Here is a 17,312-nt window from a genome sequence, read left to right as displayed (position 1 = left end):
TGCACTGGCAGGCTTAATACCATATGGAAGCTGCCAAGGCCTGGGGGGTTATAACCTCTGAAGCCACAGCCCAAGCTCTACATTGGCCCCTTTCATCCATGGCTGGAGTGGCATGGACACAGGGCAACAAGTCCCTAGGCTGCACACAGCATGAAAACCCTTGGCCCAGCCTACAAAACCACTTTTTCCTCCTAAGCCTCTGGGCCTGTGATGGGAGGGGCTGCCACGAAGACCTCTGATATGCACTGGAGACATTTTCCCCATTTTCTTGGGGATTGACATTGGCTCTTCATTACTTACACAAATTTCTACAGCTGGCTTGGATTTCTCCTCAGAAAACAGAATTTTCTTTTCTATTGCATTGTCAGGCTGCAAATTTTCTGAACTGACATGCTCTGCTTCCCTTTTAAAACTGAATGCCTTTAATAGCACACAGGTAACCTTTTGAATGCTTTGCTGCTTAGAAGTTGCTTCTGCCAGAGACCCTAGAACATCTCTCTCAAGTTCAGAGTTCCACAAATCTCTAGGGCAGGTGCAAAATGCCACCAGTCTCTTTGCTAAAACATAACTGGAGCAAACATAACCTTTGCTCCAGTTCCTGATGAGTTCCTCATCTCCATCTGAGTCCACATCAGCCTGGATTTCATTGTCTATAGCATTATCAGCATATTTTGGTCAAAGCCATTCAATAAGTCTCTAGGGAGTTCCAAACTATCCCACCTTTTTCTGTCTTCTTCTGAGCCCTCCAGACTGTTCCACCCTCTGCCTGTTACCCAGTTCCAAAGCCGCTTCCACATTTTCGGGTACCTTTTCAGTAGCACCCCACTCCTGGTACCAATTTACTGTATTAGTCCATTTTCACACTGCTGATAAAGACGTACCTGAGACTGAGAAATTTATGAAGGAAAGAGGTTTAATTGGACTTTTCCACGTGACTGAGGAACCTTCACAATCACGGTGGAAGGCAAGGAGGAACAAGTCCCATCTTATGTGGATTGCAGCAGGCAAAGAGAGAATGAGGAAGATGCAAAAGCAGAAACCCCTAATAAAACCATCAGATCTCATGAGACTTATTCACTACCACAAGAACAGTATGGGGAAACCACCCCCATGATTCAATTATCTCCCACTGAGTCTCTCCCACAACACATGGGAATTATGGGAGTACAATTCAAGGTGAGATTTGGGTGGGGACACAGAGCCAAACCATATTAAACTGTGACATGAATTTTGGGGACACATAGTTCAACCCTAACAGCAAAGATGTGGAGTCACAGTCTCTTTCTGTCTGCTAATAGAGTAACTTCCTCTGCCCTGTTTAATAAATATTTGTTTTTTAGTTTATATGCAGCTTGGTCAAATTTGTTTTTTTGTTTTTCTGTTTTTTTGTTTTTTTGAGATGGGGTCTCTCTCTGTTGCCTACTGTTGCCCAGGGTGGAGTGCAGTGGTGCGATCTGGGCTCACTGCAAGCTCTGCCTCCTAGGTTCATGCCATTCTCCTGCCTCAGCCTCCTGAGTAGCTGGGACTACAGGTGCCCGCCACCAGGCCTGGCTAATTTTTTGTATTTTTAGTAGAGACAGGGTTTCAGCATGTTAGCCAGGATGGTCTTGATCTCATGACCTCTTGATCCACCCACCTTGGCCTCCCAAAGTGCTGGGATTACAGGTGTGAGCCACTGCACCCAACCCAGCTTGGCCAAATTTTCTATTCAAAGAAATATCTACTCCACTTCTTATATTTCCTTCCATTTCTGGTTTATGGATTGGAATCCTTTTCTTAGATGGTGATAGTTTTGCTTGAGGCTATTTTAAAAACATTTATCCCCGCCCTGTTTGATCCTAGGAGTATAAAAGTAATTGCTATTTGATGTACATATTGGTTTTAAAGAGGCATAAACTGCATACCTTGCCTATGATCTTTTCCCTTTTAGTCTTTTTGGAACACTTCTTTGGCGCCCTAACAGAGGAAAATGATCAGTGTTTGAGGGTTTATTATATTGGACATACAGCCCCCTGGGGAGTTGGGATCTTAACTGTTAGGGAACAGTGGAAATCAAGCTGCCAGGTGGTTCTTGAGTTTGGGTTGGTACTCAGAATGTAATATTTATAAGAATGAAAGATATTATATTCTCTCACTGTGAACTACCAATAGTATTTTAAGGAACCTTTTATTCCAAACAACATTTGTGCCAAAAAGGCATCCATTTATTTAAGAAATTCCCAAGTGCAGTGGAGTTTCTCCTTAGTGCTGGGTGTCTTCTCCCTGACTCAAGATTGTAAACTCACAGGGGATGGCCCTGTAAATGTTAGGAAGTAAGTATTTGCAGTGGTTCTGAGTTTGGAAGACTGTGAATGCAGACTGGATATACCTGTTCTGTGTGTGTGTCTCAGGTTAATTACAGTTTTCAAAGTAACGTTAAATTTGCTTATATTTCACTTTTTTTTTTTAATGAAAGAGAGATGCCTTGCAGATGAGCAGTCTGGGTAACATATATATATATATATACACACACACACACACACACACACACACACATATGAAAGAAAGGGGGAGGAGAGCATTAGGACAAATACCTAATGCATGCAGGACTTTAAACCTAGATGATGGGTTAATAGGTGCAGCAAACCATCATGGCACATGTATATCTATGTAACAAACCTGCATGTTCTGCACATGTATCCCAGAACTTAAAGTAAAATAAATAAAAAAGAAAGAAAGATGCCTTAGAAAGTGGCAGCATGTAGAAATGTAAAAATAGTACCCTGATTGGGATGTTCTCCTGTGTGTGTTGATTTATAGCCCGGTGGGACTCTTAGTGTATGTGTGCGTTTTGAATACTGTTATAGAACAGGTGTGAATCAAACCTCTTGTCCGTGTTGTGCAGCATCCCACAGTTCAAAGGCAGCCAGTTGCATAGCGCTTGGCAGGAAGCCTTCCATTTTGAATATTGGTTGAGAGAAAAGAGAGAATGACGAGTCTGTGTGGAGCATTTTATTATGAAGGAAGCACAGCCCAACTGCTGTAGACAGGTATTAAAAGCCTATCCCACTGGCTTCATCCTGTATTTGCTGCAGATGCATTCCCACAAGGCCTCCAGATAGAAAAGGAAGCCCACTGTTCTGCTGCACAGCTGTTAAAATAGTTAATACTGCGCTTCCCAACTATTACGGGATGTGCCATATGTGGCCTTTGAGAACATAAACTGATAGTGCATTGGGGGTCTTTGGGATTATTAACAGTATAATTCTAGCAAACAGCAGACAAAATTATGTTGGCTACAGTAATTCTTTTTTTTGAAAAACTGTAGTAAAATATATGTAACATAGAATTTACATTTTAATACAAAATGTAAGTGTACGGTTCAGTGGCATTAAGTACATTCACATTGTTGTGCAGCCATTACCACCATCCATTTCCAGAACTTTTTTGTCGTCCCAAAGAGAAATTCTATGCTCATTAAACAATAACTTTCCATTTCTCCTTCCCTCAGCCCCTCTAACCTCTATTCGACTTTGTCTTTATGAATTTGCATATCCTAGGTATCGCATACAGTAAAATTGCCTATTTGTCCCTTTGTGTCTGATGGCTCTAGTAATTCTTAAGTTGTCTCTATATAGCTTCTACTATGTGCCGTTTTCTTTTTGATCATAAAGTGATTTAGTAGATGACTTCAGAATATTAAACTTGAGGACAAAAAAGAAAGAATAAAACTCAAGGACATAAATTTGAAACTCTTATTATGCCTTCTGGGGCCTGAAGGTAGTAACATCTAATATTTATAGAGCAGTTCCTGTATCAGGCACAGCTCTGAGCACTTTGCAGATAATAACACATTGACACTCATGCCAGCTCTGTGAGGAAGATACTATTAAGAATACCCTAGTTTTGCAGATGGGAAACTAAGGCCCAGAGAGATGAATTCCTTGCCTAAGATACTGACAGGGCTGATGTGCAGCAGAGCCGGGATTGCAGCTCAGCAGTCTGCTCCAGAGCCCAAGCTCCTACGAGCTCCTTAGGTGCACAGGTGCAGTGGGCGGGGGGGAGGGAAACTGCAGCCCAGCAGCCAAGCAGTGAGCTGAAGGAAACAGCCAGCGATCTTCAGCCCATGTTGGGAGTGATGGGAATAGAGATTCTGCACAGGTGGTTGCTGAATGGGAATGCAGGCATGATACTGCTGGCATTTGCAAATTTTCAAGAGAAACTAGAAATCCTTATTTATGTGTAACCTCCTGACTTCTGAGTGTTGGCAACCTAATTAAGTTAAAGACAAAAACAAAGCATGTGGGCCACACAATATCTGTGGCCCACTACCTTCAGACCTTTGCTCTGGAGGTTTCAGGACTATCTTTTTCTTACCCAGACCCCTCAGCAGTTGGTACTTCTGGGACAGTCGTCCACTTGTTTGGACGTGGAGGCAGTATCTGGATGATCTTTGCTTCCCTAGCTGCAGCTTTCTTTCTTTCTCTTTTTTTACTTTTTTATTTTTTTATTTTTTTGAGACAGAGTCTCGCTCTGTCACCAAGGCTGGAGTACAGTGGCATGATCTCTGCTCACAAAGTAGCTGGGACTACAGGTATATGCTGCCGTGCCTGGCTGATTTTAGTATTTTTTTGATAGAGACGGGGTTTCGACATGTTGGCCAGGCTGATCCCAAACTCCTGGCCTCAAGCGATTCACCCGCCTCAGCCTCCTGAAATATTGGGATTGCAGGGGTGCGGCTGCAGCTTTATACAGCAATGGTCAGTAAATGTGTGCGGAGCAAAAGAGTCTTGAAAGCACTCATGACTTCTTTCTGAGTGCTGCCAAGAGTTCACAGAAAATCTAATTTAAAACAAAATAAAACTAGTCGATTTTGAGAGGAGCCTGTCTTTTCATGTAGAACCTCATAATTTATTGTTTCATTAGGGGCTTCTTTGAATTAACAATTCTGAGTAGAATAGGACTTTATTTTTTATTTTTACTTCTGAGACGGAGTCTTGTTCTGTCGCCTAGGCTGGAGTGTGGTGGCGCAACTCAGCTCATCGCAACCTCTGCCTCCCAGGTTCACGTCCCTAGCCTCAGCTTCCTGAGTAGCTGGGATTACAGGCACATGCCACCACAGCTAGCCAATTTCTGTATTTTTCGTAAAGATGGCATTTCGCTGTGTTGGCCAGGCTGGTCTCGAACTCCTGGCCTCAAGTAATCCGCCTGCCTTGGCCTCCCAAAGTGCTGGGATTACAGGTGTGATTGTAGGTGTGAGCCACCGCACCTGGCCTTAGTATAGGACTTTAAAGTGATTTTTTTTTTCTTCAGAAAAAGTCCCACCAAAGAAATTTAAATATATGCTGTGTGTAACATACAAACCTAAACTTCCTTTTTTTCAATAACAGCCACAGTATTTATGACATACTTACTGCATGGTAGCCACTAGTGTTAAGGGTTTTACATGCCTTCTCTTTTTTAGTGTGAAGTCACCTAAGAATTTGTGGATTTGGACTGAATTTAGATTCAGAAAGGCTTGAACATATCTAATACAATGTATTATTGGATTTGCCTATGAAGCTGCTCAGGGGCAATGAATTTAAGAGACTAGTCCAAGGTCGTACATCCATTGTATGGCACAGCCAGAACCATTTGGACACACGCATCTGTTGAGTGATATAGACAACTTTCTTGGACACACCTGTGGTATGGTGCAGTCAGTCTCTCCTTTTTTTTTTTTCCTGGCCTCTGGAAATCGTGTCTTTTTAGATACTGTAGTGCTTCTACTTCTATCTTTCCATCATCTGTGGAAAGGTAGGGTTAGTTAAAGTGTAATATAATGTGTCACTCATATAAATCTTCTGAGTTACCCGTCATTACCAGGGTATTCAAAGTGGTTTGCTAGTACTGGTGTGGATTTGGATTGTCTTTTTTGCCTTTGTGAGATGCCTGGATTTAGCAGTTAACCTGTGGCCAAGAAAAGACCTTACTTCATTAGAACAGAACCCTAAACCAAATGATCTGATCATCTTATAGATAATACTGTAAATGAGAATGTAAGGAGAATTTTAAACTTTTTTTTTAATGGGTAGTTTACACATAATGATATAGTAATCATCACATTCATCTCCTTGACTTTTGTCCTCTTAATTTGGTCGGTAGATATCAGTAGTTTTTAAGATCAGTTTCTAGTGGGGAGGGCAGGGTTTGTACCATTCTCTCATTCAACTGAAAATCATTTAGGCTTTTCTTTTTAAAAGATAACCAAAGTAATCTATGCTTCTGGTAGAACTTGCTAAAAATAGGGAAGTAGCTGGGCAAGGTGGCCTGTGTCTGTAGTCCTAGCTACTCAGGAGGCTGAGGCAGGAGGATCAGTAGAGCAGGTGGTAGTGCGTTGGGATCATGTCTGTGAATAGCCACTGCACTCCAGTCTGGGCAATGTAACAAGACCCTATCTCTTTAAAAAAAAAAAAAGAAAAAGAAAAAAAGAAAAAGTAATTTCGCATTCAGAAATTTGCTGCAGACATTTTAAAATAAAATAGTACCTTAATTTAAATTTAACAGAATACAACTGAAAGTAAAATTAAAGGAATTGCTGAACTTTGGTTACATTTGTTTTCTCAAACTTTCAGTCTTTTCTGCTTTACTATATTGTCCACATGCAAGAGAAGTATAAACAGAATAGATTGGCATATAATTAAAGGCTAGAGTCACCTATATAGGTCGTAAGTCCAAGTTTGAGGAAGAATGGAGAAATCTCAGGGACATGTAAAGTCCTGTTTAAAAAATTAAAAACCTTAAAACCTGTCTTAAATTAAGACAGCTAAAAATTTTTCAAGATAAATTAATGGAGAGATCAATGTCTTTTTCAGTATTTCAGAACTGTGGAAAAAAAGAGCTCTGCTACTTAAAAGTTGCTTTGAAATCCTAGTATACATAATTTTACTTGTTCCGAACAACCTTTGGTGGTATTTGTGTTTTTATCATTGAACACTGTTGAAGACTGATGGAGTAATGTCACTCTGGAGGTGACACTACTTATCAGAGGAGTGGCCAGAATGCCACCCTTTCTCAACTGGCACTCTTGTTATCCCATTCACAGTTGCAACTTGGGAGTTAAGCAGGGAAGCCCTCTGAGCAGTTCAGAATATGTAGTACACGTATATGGTACACACCAGCGTGTATGCACCATTTTCCTAAGTGTGTGTCCAGGACCTCTTGTTTTTGATCTGGAGGCCACTTGAATTCAGGATGTTTGTTCCAGGGTTCTATTCATAAGAAATGACAAGCTGGAAATTAGAAGTGGATGTGGGGCAAGGCACGGTGGCTCACGCCTGTGATCCCAGCACTTTGGGAAGCCAAGGTGGGCAGATTGCTTGAGGTCAGGAGTTCGAGACCAGCCTGGCTAACGTGGTGAAACCCCATCTCTACTAAAAATACAAAAATTAGATGGGCATGGTGGTGCATGCCTGTAGTTCTCGGGAGGCTAAGGCAGGAGAATCGCTTGAACCCAGGAGGTGGAGGTTGCAGTGAGCTGAGATTGCACTACTGTACTCCAGCCTGGGCAACAGAGCAAGACCCCGTCTTTGAAAAATAAAATAAAAAATAGAAGTGGAGGTGGCCTGGAGAAGCTGGCATGCCTGACTGGGTAAGGTCATCAGCTTGGGAAGCACACAGGTTGTGCAGCTCAACAGACCTTCCTAAGATCTCTTGGCAGGACTGGGTTTTTGATGACTTTGGGCTAGGTCTTGTTCATGACCCAAATATTCATCAGGTGCTTACTATACCAGACGCTAGGTGTGTGATGATAAACAAATTAGGGTCCCTTCCTTGTTCACAGCCTAGGAGGGCACATGGTTTCATATATAAATATAAGACAGTATACTAAGGATTATATAATGTGATGAGTGGCATATAGTGGAAACATAGGGAAAATTGAGACTTCTGCTTCCAAGTGAAAGGAAGTCACAAATATCAACACTTTGTCAATCTTGTTTCAGTAACCCTACATTGCTTTTTTTGTGTGTGGTCTTGGGGAGTGACTAGGAGTTGTCCAGGTGGAATAAAAGGACATTCTAGGTAGAGAGAGAGAGAGAGAGAGAGAGAGAGAGAGAGAGAGAGAAGAGAGAGAGAGGTGTATGTAAAGCGGACAGAGTCTGACAAATTTTAGAGAAAACTTTATACCAAATGGGTAACCCATGGCTTCTGGTTCTCCTTCTCCTCCTCCTTCTCCTCCTCCTCCTCTTCTCCTCCCTCTTCTCCTCCCTCTCTCCTCCCTCTTCTCCTCCCTCTCTCCTCCCTCTTCTCCTCCCTCTTCTCCTCCCTCTTCTTCTTCTTCCTTTTTTTTTTTGAGACAGAGTCTTGCTCTGTCACCCAGGCTGGAGTGCAGTGGTGTGATCTTGGCTTACGGCATCCTCCACCTTCCTGCATCAAGTGATCTTCCCATCAGCCTCCTCCTGGGTAGTTTTTTGTATTTTTGGAAGGGACAGGATCTCGCCATTCTGCCCAGGCTGGTCTCAAACTCCTGAGCTCAAGCAGTCCTCCCACTTCGGCTTCCCAAAGTGCTGGATTTACAAGCATGTGCCATGGCCTCTAGCCACCCATGGCTTTTAAAAGTCATCATAGAAATTGTCAAAAATAAGACCAGGTATGGTGGCTCATGCCTATAATCCCAGCACTTTGGGAGGTGGAGGTGGGTGGCTCACCTGAGGTCAGGAGTTCGAGACCAGCCTGACTATCATGGTGAAACTCCATCTCTACTAGAAATCCAAAAAATTACTGGGTATTATTGCATGTGCCTGTAGTCCCAGCTACTCGGGAGGCTGAGGCAGGAGAATCACTTGAACCCGGGTGGCAGAGGTTGCAGTGAGCCAAGATCGTGCCACTGCACTCCAGCCTGGGTGACAGAGTGAGACTCCATCTCAAAAAAAAAAATTGTCAAAAATATACAAATAATGAGGCATATAACAAACCATCATGTATCTACCAACCAGCTTCACAAATATCAACACTTTGTCCATCTTGTTTTAGTAACCCTGCATTGCCTTTTTGTGGTTGGAGCAGTTTTATTTTTTATTGTATATATTTAAGGTCTACAACATGATGTTTTTGTATATAGTCATGTGCCACAACATGGCATGTATATACAATGCCATTCCCATAAGATTATAATAGGAACTGGAAAATCCCTATTGCCTAGTGACATGGTAGCCATTGTAATGTTATAGTGCAGTTACCTTATTTTTAAAATGAATTTTGTGTAGCCTAAGTGTACAGTGTTCATAAAGTCTACAGTAGTGTACGTTAGTGTCCCAGGCCTTTACATTCACTCACTGACCCACCCAGAGCAACTTGCAGTTCTGCCAACTCCATTTGTGGTAGGTACTGTATGCCTCACTGTTTAAAAAATCCTTTAGGCCGGTGGCTCACGTCTATAATCCCAGCACTTTGGGAGGCTGAGGCAGGCAGATCACTTGAAATCAGGAATTCAACACCAGCCTGGCCAACATGGTGAAAGCCCATCTCTACTAAAAATATAAAAAGTGGCCAGGCATGGTGGTACATGCCTGTAACCCCAGCTATGCAGGAGGCTGAGGCAGGAGAATCGCTTCAACCGGGGAGACAGAGGCTGCAGTGAGCTAAGATTGTGCCACTGCACTCCAGCTTGGGTGACAGAGCAAGATTTCATCTCCAAAAAAAAAAAAACTTTTAGATCATATTTAGATTATATTTTCACTGTGTCTTTTCTATGTTTAGATATGTTTAGATAACACAAATACTTCCCATTGTGCTAAATTTGCCTACAATCTTCAGGACGGTAACATGCTGTTCTGGTTTGTAGCCTAGGAGCAATAGGCTCTAGCATATAGCCCAGGCTTGTAGATTTGTGTAAGTACACTCTTACATTCGCACAGCAGTGCTAATGCTGAATCCACCACCTTCCATCCTCTATCCCTATCATTAAGCCCCCTGTGACTGGTACTTATTGATATACATATACATAGTGAAGTGGTTACTGTGGTCAAGCAAATTAACATTGCCATCATCTCATATAGTTACCTTTCTTTCTTTCTCTATCTATCCATCTGTCTCCCTCCCTCCCTCCCTCCCTCCCTCTTTTTTCTTTTTCTCCCCCTCCTCTCCCCTCCCCTCCCCCTCCCCCTCCCCCTCCCCTCTCCTCCTCCCCTCCTCCCCTTCCTCCCCTCCCCCTCCCCCTCCCCCTCCCCTCCTCTCCCCTCCCACTCCCCTCCCCCTCCCCTCCTCTCCCCTCCCCTCCTCTCCTCTTCCCTCCCCTGCCCCTCCTCCCCTTCCTCCCCTCCCCCTCCCCTCCTCTCCCCTCCTCTCCCCTCCCCTTCCCTCCCCTTCCCTCCTCTCCCCTCCCCCTCCCCTCCCCTCCTCTCTTCTTTTCTTTTTTCTTTCTTGTGGTAAGAGTACCTAAAACCTACTCTCTTAACAAAGTACCACTAAGCAATACAATGTTATTAACTTAGCCTTCATGTTGTACATTAGATCTCTAGATTTATTAATTCTGTGTAACTGCAACCTTGTAACCTTTGACCTATATTTTATCCCCAGCAATTTAAAGCAAATCCCAGACATTATGTAATTCCCTTTGTAACTAGTATGTGTCTGTAACTCATTAATAAAGATCCCCCCATGACATTAACACAAAACAAAATGAGGATAATTCCTTAATACTAGTCAATACCCAGTCCATACATAGATTTTTTCATGTTAACACAGGTTTCAATATCTAAGGGATTCATTTTTTTTTTAGCATGCTAAGTTTTTCAGGGATGTTGTATACATGGGGCTTTACTGTAATACCATATTTTTATTTATTTCTTTGAAATGGCATACGATTTATTTGGTCTTATATCTCATCATTTAACTAATCAGGTTGGCCCCAATGGAGGGCTGTGCCTTAAAACTTTCTTGATTGCTCGTTTGTCATATAGCAAGGCCTTTTCAGGGATTCAGTGAACATTCAAATTCTGAGAGCTAGATTATAAATGGTTACGGTACTCCGACCAATTCCTTTGATTTTGCTTCAGTGTTTTTTGCTATTTTTATTTTTATTTTTTGTAGAGACAGGGTCTCACTCTATCACCCAGGCTGGAGCGCAGTGGCATGATTGTAGCTCACTGAAGCCTCCAGTCCTGGGCTCAAGTGATCCTCTTGCCTCAGCTTCCCAGTGGCTAGGACTACAGGGGTACCCATGATTCCTGGATAAGATTTAAATTTTTTGTAGAGATAGGGTGTTGCTATTGTTGCCCAGCATAGTCTTGAACACCTGGCCTCTAGCAGTCCTTGCTTCAGTTTTCAGCTTCAGTGTTTAGTTCATGTCCTCCTCAGCCTTTAAAAGCTGTTGCCTAGCATGCCTTTTTGGCATGGACCAGCTCAGTGTCCTTACTCAGATGCTTGTAGCAGTCCCCACAGCCTCAGCTGATCTTTCAGGGTTGGGCCTACGTTGCCCTTTTTTTTTGAGGCTTTCCTCAATGACCTCAGCTTCTTTGGCTTCCTGTCCCTCTCCGTTTCTCCTACCCTGCACTCAAGCCTTTAATTATATGCTGTTTTCCGTTGCTATAACTGAATACCTGAGACTCAGCAATTTATAAAGAAAATTTGTTTCTTACAGTTCTGGAGACAATGAAGTCCAGTGTCTTGAGGCTGCATCTGGGAGGGCCTTCTTGCTGGTAGGGACTCTCTGTAGAGGTGCTGCTAGTCCTTGCTGCTTGTACCTTCTGGAGTGCTGGGTTAAGCTGCACTCGGGGTTGCTTGAGCCACAGCTGGGGTGGCTGAGGAGTGCTGCACTGGGATGCAGAAAGCAGAGACCCAAGGGGGCCCTGGGCAGCAACCCCATGAAGGGTGCCTGGGTCCTTCTCCTGAAACCATTCCACCCTTCTAGAGCTTTGGGCCAGGGACCGGAGAGACAGCTTCAAAGATCTGTGAAATGGCAGGGGTCTTTTTCCTATTCTCTTGATAATTTCATCTATCAATAGTAATCTCCTTAACAAATGATCACCTAGCCACAGCCTTGGTTTCCTCTTCTGAACACACTTTTTCACTCTTTTAAAAAAAAAAACATGGAATGCTTCATGAATTTGCATGTCATCCTTGTGCAGGGACCATGCTAATCTTCTCTGTATCAGTCCAGTTTTAGTATATGTGCTGCTGAGGGAAGCACGTTTTTCACTCTTTATGTGGCCAGCCTGCATCATTTTGAAGTCTTCCCATTCTGTTTTCTTTTTAATTGTACATTCTGTCTTTAAGTCATTTCTTTGCTCTCACATCTCACTGAATGTGGTCAAAAGTAACCATGCAATATCCTGAATGCTTTGCTGCTTAAATATTTCTTCTGCCAGATATCTTAGTTTATTGCCCTCAAGCCTGCATTTCACAAAGACCTAGGACATGGACACAATGTAGCCAAGCTTGTTGCTACTTTGTGATAAGGATGGCCTTTACTATAGTTTCCAATACTTTGTTCCTCATTTCCATCCGAGACCTTGTCGGAATGGCCTTTACTGTTTAAATTTCTACCAACATTTTGGCCACCACCACTTAAGCAAATCTTGAAGAAGATTCAGACTTTCCCCTAGCTCTCATCTTCTGAACCCTCATCAGAATCTCCCCTAATGCTCCACTTATAGCAATTATAGGCTTTTTCTAGCTTGCTCCCTCAAACCCTTCCAGCCTCTACTCATTGCCCAGTTTTAAAGCCACTTCCATATTTTCAGCTATCTGTTAATAGCAGTGACCCCATTCTTGGTACCAATTTTCGGTCTTGCTATAACTTGCTGTAACTATTCTCTTGCTATAACTGAATGCCACTGACTGGGTAATTTATAATAAAAAAAAAAAGGGAAAATTATTTCTCACAGTTCTGGAGCCTGTGAAGTCCAGGAGCATGGTGCTAGCATCTGCTTAGCTTCTAATGAGGATCTTCTTCCTGCCTCATAACATGGCAGAAGGTATCACATAGCAAGAGGGCAAAAGTATGCATGTCAGCTCAAGTCTCTCCTCCTCTTTCTTTCAAGCCCCTAGTCCTACCTATCATGGGAGCCCCATCCCGATGACCTCATCTCATCCTATTTCCTCCCAGAGGCCCCACCTCCACTCCACATATGAATTTGGGGTTACGTTGCCAACACTTGAAAGTTGGGGGACACATTCAAGCCATAGCATATGCTAATTTTTTTTTTTCTTGGTATGGAGTGTCACTCTTGTTGCCTAGGCTGGAGTGCAGTGGTGCAATCTCACCTCATTGCAACCTCCACCTCCCAGGTTCCAGGGATTCTCCTGCCTCAGCCTCCCAAGTAGCTGGGATTATAGGCACACACCACCACACTTGGCTAATTTTTGTGTTTTTAGTAGAGACAGGGTTTCACCATGTTGGCCAGGCTGGTCTCGAGCTCCTGACCTCAAGTGATTCGCCCGCCTTGGCCTCCCAACGTGCTGGGATTACAGGTGTGAGCCACTGTGCCTGGCCTAATCTTTACTGTTTATACTCCTCTTGTATGTAGACAAAATTAAACAGTAGAAAGGACAAGAACTTTGAAGCTAATGTAATCTGAATTCCTGAGTTTGTATCCTCATATTTTTAAAAATTGTGGTTACAAAACAAAACACATGAGATCTAACTCCTAACAAAATTTTAAATGTACAGTGTTGTTAACTTATAAGCACAATGTTATACAGCATGATTCCTAGAAGTATTTCATCCTCTGTGACTGAAACTTTATATTCTTTGAACAATTCTCCATTTCCTCTCTCCCCAAGCTCCTGGCATTCACCATTCTGCTCTGCTTCTATGAGTTTGATTATTAATTAATTATAATTATTATTATTATTATTATTGAGACAGAGTCTCTCACTCTGTTGCCCAGTCTAGAGTATAGTGGCTTGATTGGAGCTCACTGTAAGTTCAAACTCCTGTGTTCAAGTGATCCTCCCAAGCAGCTGAGAGTACAGGCATGTGCCGGTATACCCAGCTAATTTATAGATATTTTTGTAGAGATGAGGATCTTGCTATGTTGCCCAGGCTGGTCTTGAACTCATGGCCTCAAGTGATCCTCGCAAGTCAGCCTCCCAAAGTGTTGGGATTACAGGTGTGAGCCATAGTGCCTGGCTGAGTTTGACTACTTTATATACCTCATAAGAGTGGAATCATGTGCTGTTTGTCCTCCTGTGACTGTTATATTTCTCTTGCGTAATGTCTTCAAGGTTCATTCATGTTGTAGCATGTATCAGGATTTCCTTTTTTTATGGCTGAATGATCCATTGTATGTATATATCACATTTTGTTTGTCCATTCATCTGTTAGTGAATATTTAGGATGCTTCTACACTTTGGTTACTGTGAATAATGCTGCAATTAACATGGGAGTGCAAATAGCTCTTTGGGATCCTGACTTCAATTTTTTTGGATAAATACCCAGAAATGAGATTGTTAGATCATATGCCTCACTTTTTAAATAAAGGTTTGTATTATGGAACATGTGCATTGTTCCAAGTAACACAGAGTGGGTTCTTTCCTGTGTGGGCACCCTCTTTTGAAAACAAGTGTCCATATAGTTTGAGTATTTTCACTGTGGTTTATCGTAAGTACTTAGTATTTCTTGCTTAACTAATGCCTTATTATTATTTTTTAGGGACAGAGTCTTGCTCTGTCAACCAGGCTGGAGTGCAGTGGCACAATCATAGTTCACTATAACGTTGGACTCCTCGGCTCAAGCAGTCCTCCCACGTCAGCCTCCGGAGTAGCTAACACTATAGGTGCATGCCACTACACCCAGTTAATTTTTAAAATTTTGTGTAGAGATGAGGTCTCACTGTGTTGCCCAGGCTAGTTTTGAACTCCTAGTCTCAAGTGATCCACCTGCCTCAGCCTCCCATCTACACGTATGTGCCACCATGACTGTATTTTTAACATAGCGATATGGGGTCTTGCTATGTTGTTCAGACTGTTGTTGAACTCCTGGCCTCAAGCAGTCCTCCTGCTTTGACCTCCCAAAGTGCTTGGATTATAGGTGTGAGCCACTGTGCCAGGCCTCTTTACTTTTTTTTTTTTTTTTTGAGACGGAGTCTCGCTCTGTCGCCCAGGCTGGAGTGCAGTGGCGCAATCTCAGCTCACTGCAAGCTCCACCTCCCGGGTTCACACCATTCTCCTGCCTCAGCCTCCCGAGTAGCTGGGACTACAGGCGCCACCACCACACCTGGCTAGTTTTTTGTATTTTTCAGTAGAGACGTGTTTCACCGAGTTAGCCAGGATGGTCTCGATCTCCTGACCTCGTGATCCGCCTGTCTCGGCCTCCCAAAGTGCTGGGATTACAGGCTTGAGCCACCGTGCCCGGCCTCTTTACTGTTTTTTATCATGTCTTCAATAACACTGAGAATTATTTTGGAGAGAAGTCAACATTTCCCCACAAAAACCCTTGTATTCACTGGTCACTCACAGCAGCTGTGTCATTGAGGAAGTGTTGACACTGCTTTTGGTTTTTAAGTGACTGTGTTATTACTTCCAAGGGGTGAAAAAAAAATTGCAAGGTTGGAATTTTCTGGATTGTTAACAAGATCAAAAAGCAAAGATATAAAGCGAAGGGGGGAACATCTTTCTACAGAATAGTGGTAGAAAGCAAAAAAAAAGCTAGAATTTTGTAGAAATTAATAGGTATTGCAAAAATAATCTTTGACCAGAAAATGAAGGTTGCTATTTTTTATGTTATTCTAAAGTGTAGGACAGTTTAACCAGCTAGGTTGTCTGGATCTTTAAAGGATATTGATAAAAATGCACATACACATTTAGCTTTCTTTTAGAAGATGACTTGATTTCCTAGGACAGAAGTTATTTCATAGCTGTAATTTCAGTAACCATGGGTGTTAGCTTTGAAGTGGTTGATAAGAAGCTCTCTGATTCTCCTTTATTCAGAGAAGACACAGTTGTAGCCATTTCTCTGATTTCTCTCAGTTTTCGCCTTAGAACTAATAAAAGAGGGTTCAATGGCTTCAGCATGCTCAAAGCCAACATGGGGGTGTTGAATTCTCCAGGAAAAGAGAGATCCTGTTTTCTCAGTTTTTTGTTGGGGTTTTGTTTTCGACATTTTTTTGACAGCTGAGATCCAGATCTTGTGACTTGTGTTCTGGCCAGAGGACCCTAAGCTTTTTGTGATGAGTCATTTCCTACTGAGTCCTGAGGCATTGGTCCTGGAATCCCCAGCTCAGAGCTGGGGGCAGCAGATCCAGCCACTGCAGCTGGGAGGGAGTCCAGGTGTCAAGAAGAGAGGGCTGAGGTCTTCAGGGCTGGTGGCTTAGGGTATATGAGTAGCCTGACACAGGCACCCATGTCCCCTGACCTTCTCTGGCCATCTGAATGCAGAGTGACCTCCAGTCCCCTGGAAGATTGCCAAGAGCAAGGCAGCTCCTCGGCCTCTGACGAGTTAACAGCAGGTTATCCAGAGAGGGTCTCAGGCTCCTTATCAGAACTGAGCTAGAGGGTGAGTTAGGCCTGTGGAATGCAGGAGCAAGAAAGCCAAGTTATTAGATACAAGGTCAAGGCCTGCCTGTTAAGCAGCAAGAGCAACTTAGCCTGAGCTATTTAAATCTCTTCTTAGAAATTCCCTCTGGGTTGAGCCAGCAAGGGGAGTGTGGGGGTGAGGGTTAAGAGGCTTCAGCTGTGGGGAAGGAAGGGCCATGGACACTGAAAACAGCAGGCCAGGCCTGGATGTCCTGACAGCCTAGACCTAAACAGAGAGCTTTTTAGTGTCCTGGTAGGTCATTTTAGCCTGCTTGCAAGTGAACGGGTCTTAGGGTATAAGGGACATATTCAATGATGAGCTTGAAAACTGAGAATCACTTATGGGAATCTGGAAATGGATGTAGTTTTAAATTCAATGTAGACAAACCAAATTCCTCAATTTTTCCCAAGTGTAAATTATAACCCTACAGTACAGAACTGTCACTTAAATTCATGAAAGTGCTCTTTACCAAGCCTGAAGCAAATTGGTGCGTTTGAGTGCTATTACTTACCAAGAAATAAATATATAAATCAGAAAGCTGAGCTTTGGAAAAAAGAAATAAATATGAAGTCATCCAGTAATCCATTCTGAGTAGATGAATGATTAAAGACATGTGAGGTGAGGTTGCTTTAGATCAAGGGAAAACTCACCGTAGCCACACAAAACAGTGCAGAATTTATTCCTTGGCTCTGTATGTAATACAGATTAGATTCCAAAGTCAGCTGAAGCTTGCCTCATTGATCACAGAATCCTAACGTTTAAACCAATTTTATCATCTTTAAGAAAGTTGGAAACTTAATACCTTTAGAGACTACAGAAACGCTTAGGCTGTTTA

The 17,312-nt window shown here is 42.8% G+C and overlaps 1 protein-coding gene and 1 non-coding gene across 16 annotated transcripts in view; one reads left to right on the top strand and one right to left on the bottom strand.

The window, feature by feature from the left end:
- The window catches only part of TANC1 (tetratricopeptide repeat, ankyrin repeat and coiled-coil containing 1), a 273,836-nt gene that overhangs the window by 52,917 nt on the left and 203,607 nt on the right, over positions 1-17,312 (top strand). The gene's annotated exons all lie outside the window — the stretch shown is intronic.
- Positions 12,042-12,148, bottom strand: LOC117095577. Its single transcript, XR_004442094.1, has one exon. It is a non-coding gene; the product is annotated as a U6 spliceosomal RNA (small nuclear RNA).

This window comes from Trachypithecus francoisi, unplaced genomic scaffold (genome assembly GCF_009764315.1).
Source record: "Trachypithecus francoisi isolate TF-2019V2 unplaced genomic scaffold, Tfra_2.0 Lachesis_group13, whole genome shotgun sequence".
Lineage (NCBI taxonomy): Eukaryota > Metazoa > Chordata > Mammalia > Primates > Cercopithecidae > Trachypithecus > Trachypithecus francoisi.
This window is presented reverse-complemented; position numbering and strand designations above follow the sequence as displayed.